Source organism: Saccopteryx bilineata, chromosome 8 (assembly GCF_036850765.1).
Source record: "Saccopteryx bilineata isolate mSacBil1 chromosome 8, mSacBil1_pri_phased_curated, whole genome shotgun sequence".
Taxonomy (NCBI): domain Eukaryota; kingdom Metazoa; phylum Chordata; class Mammalia; order Chiroptera; family Emballonuridae; genus Saccopteryx; species Saccopteryx bilineata.
Genome location: NC_089497.1, coordinates 41,231,532 through 41,235,063, shown reverse-complemented (window position 1 = coordinate 41,235,063; position 3,532 = coordinate 41,231,532).

The following is a 3,532-nucleotide window of genomic DNA, read 5'->3' as shown; positions in this document are numbered from 1 at the left end:
AGGATGTGGGACGAATCACAGGATGAACAGAGGGGACAGGGAGGGCACTAAGCAGGAAACCTGGGATTTTAAATTGGATTTTCAACCCCCTCTCACATTCACAGACTTACCTGAGGAAAGTCATTGAAAAGCCTCATTTTCCACACCTACAAGTATGTACTTAAATACCTTCCAGGCCTCATAAAGCTCAAATGCATATGATGTCAATACAAAAGGTAGCTTGCTTTGAATTAGGTAACAGATCTGTGTGACCTTGTGCAAGTTCACTAATTAGCCTGAGCAACTGTGATAGGGATATGGAAGTCAAATCTGGAATGCTTTGAGAAACAACATTACAGTTTTGAAAAATTAATATGGGAAGTTTCATTTTTAAAAAGTAGGCCTTGGCTGGTGGTTCAGTAGATAGAGCATTGGCTGGCATATAGATGTCCAGAGTTTAATTCCTGGTCAGGCACACAAGGGAATTGACTATCTGCTTCTCCACCCTTCCCTCTTCTCTTTCTCTCCCTTTTCCTCTCCTGCAGCCATGGCTCAATTGATTCTAGTGTGGCCCTGAGCACTGAAGATAGGTCCATAGGAGTGCAACAGCCTCAGGTGCTAAAAATAGCTCAGTACTGAAGCATCAGCCCAAGATGGGGTTGCAGGGTTCATTCCAGTTGGGGCACACGCAGAAGTCTGCCTCACTATCTCCCTTCCTCTCACTTAAAAAAAAAAAAGTAAAATCTCTTTCTTGATGATCTAAGAATAACAATAGAAGAAAATTGGTCCAAAGAAACTATTTTAACCAAAGCTTTATGAACCCTAGTCATAAAGTGGATTGTGTGTTCTTCAGACCTGAATTTATGAAATGTTACCTAGTTGGTGATTCATAAATTCCTACTCCCTCCCCTTCAAAATTCGCACCTTCTAGTTTTAGTTTTAGTATTATTTGAGCACAAAAGGCTTCTTTTCTTTCTTTCCCCTGTCTCTGAGCAGGTTTACCACCACTCTGGAATTTTTCTAAATTTTTACTAACAAAGGAAATTAGGTGATCAAGTTATTTTAAGTAACTTGAATGTTTACAATTTTCCTAATCTGGCTTAAACATGCAAAGCTCAAACTGCTTCTTTCCCATTCACAAATTCAGAAAAGCACTACTGGATGAGTAAGTAGGAGCTGGCAAGCCCATTCCAGCGGTGGGAACGCAGGAGTCACAGGCAAGTCTGGTGTTCCACAGGCCTCAGATCCGCCCTCTCAGAGATGCCAGCTCTGTTATGTCCTCCTCCTCCTCTCCTCATTCTCTATAACCTTCCTAAATCGTGTCCATCAAAACATACCTACCTAAGTCCAAATTTCTCAATATCCTGCAAAGTAACTGATAACCCATTGAATAAGCCAACTTAAGTCAAATTATTAGACATTGAAGAAGAATTAGTTCAGTGAATTCATTCAATTAATTCATTGAAGAAGAATTAGTAAAGGACTCTCAGTACTTTAAAAGGAACTCCCAGAAAGGTAGTGATTAGAATGTTTAGGCACTGTAAAGATAGCTGTTTAGTATGGAGATCTTCCTCTGAGAAAGACTCGTGAAATTTTCTCATAAGGTGGTCTCATTCTTTGCCTATACTTTAAGTGAGCAATCTTCAGTGTTGTCTCTGAGACCACTTCAGAGATCCATAAAATCAAGAGTACTGTCACGATCACATTAACACATTATTTGCCTTTCTCATTCTCATTGTATCACAAGTGAGGTGTGGAATTTTCCAGAAGCTACATGATATAGGGTGTTGACATCACTCTGCAGGCTAATAGAATGTGGGCTTGTACATTTTTGTTTTTAAAATTTATCAGTTTAATTTCAGATAATGTAAAAATCAACAAATATAATAATGCATTTTACAAAGAAACCCTTTGGGTTCTTCAGTAATGTTTTTAAGTGTGTAAAGTGGTCTCAAGACCTACATATTTGAGAACTGCTGCTTTCAGCTATCCTGCCTGATCTGGCAGCTGACATACCAGAAATATTGCAAAACCAGGAGCAGGGTAGTAATTCCTACTAAATTTAAAACCATGTGAGTTAATCAGTTTGCAAAAGATGGCCAGTCTATCCCAGAGGTAAGAAAAAAAGAGTCATAAGGCAAGTCTAAAAGCAAAACCAAGAGTACACCTAAGAATGTGCTCCAGAATTGGCAGGGTCACGCCAAAAGGGTGCAGGCAACAACTTGAAGGATCTCCAGATCAGGGACATCTGATGTGTGACCTTGTGATTAATCAAAAATGTCAATGGCATGTTTGGCGAATGAGAGATAGAGAAGAAAGTAGGGTTTCACACACAGAGGGAAAAGATAAGAATTATCATTAATGTACACGTTCCACATTTCCCAAGAGAATATCATAAACCAAATATTTAGAGTTGACACTTTTAATTCTTCATTATCTTATACAAATGTAAGAAATAATACAGAGTTAAATAATATCTGAAAAAGCTTACTAAATATATAAATACCCAATTCAACAGTGAAGACAACTTAAGTTTTAGTTCCTAGGTCACTGGATAGGACAAGAAAGCAAAAATTACTAAAAAAGTCACTAGTTTTAAGATTATTAAAGAGTTCAAAAATTGTTCCACTAGCTAAAACAACATATTTAGAACACAAGGAATTGTATACCCATACATGCTTCCTCTGCTACTATAAAAAGTGAACTCACGGGAAAAGAATTCTGGAGAAACAAAGCATTTGAACTGATTGCCATTTAGGAAACCTCTTAAACGTCTGTTTTTATAATATAGCTTCATTATACTAGTCTGAATTCAGAATGATTAAACAAGGGCCAGGTCATATTATGAGACAAATGGACAAGGAATGCATGCTTTTTTTAAACATGTGAGCTGCTGTCTAAGACTAACAGTATTTATTCTGCTTTAAAAATAAGTAAGTAAAGTTAAGGTTGCCAATGTTATTTCACAATAAATTCAGTCTCATTTTCACTGCAGTAAATGTCACAGAAATACATAAAGAACAGCAGTAAAACCAAGGGTTCTAGAGAGGCAAGCTATTAACAAAGCAGTAAGCAGGCAGTTGAGTAGATACCAAGTGACAAGAAAACAGACTCATAGACCGAAGAACAATAAGGGAAGAACATCTGGAATAGCCACAGAAAAGCAAAAGGTAATCTCAAAAGTTCTTTGGTCCTTAACCTTTCCAAGTTCTTTTTTCTCTCTTTTTCATGTGTTTTCCTTTTGTTCATTCCCTTTTTCTTGGTATTACATCAGCATATAGAGCAGAATGGCAAATTATCTGGTCCAATTCCTTGATTTCTGAATACTGTCATGGAAGTTTATTAAATAGACTAACACAAGGTCTCAGCCAAAGTCAACCATAAGTGTGGCTCCTGACTCTAAATCCAGTATCCATTCAACAGCAAAACATTTGCATTGCTTTACAAAATCAATTCCTACAACAGACCTGAGAGGTAAAAATTACTTCATCTTGGAACTCACACAATCACTGGGTAGCTTAGATGGCAGTAGAAAGTCTTGAAATACTTAGGC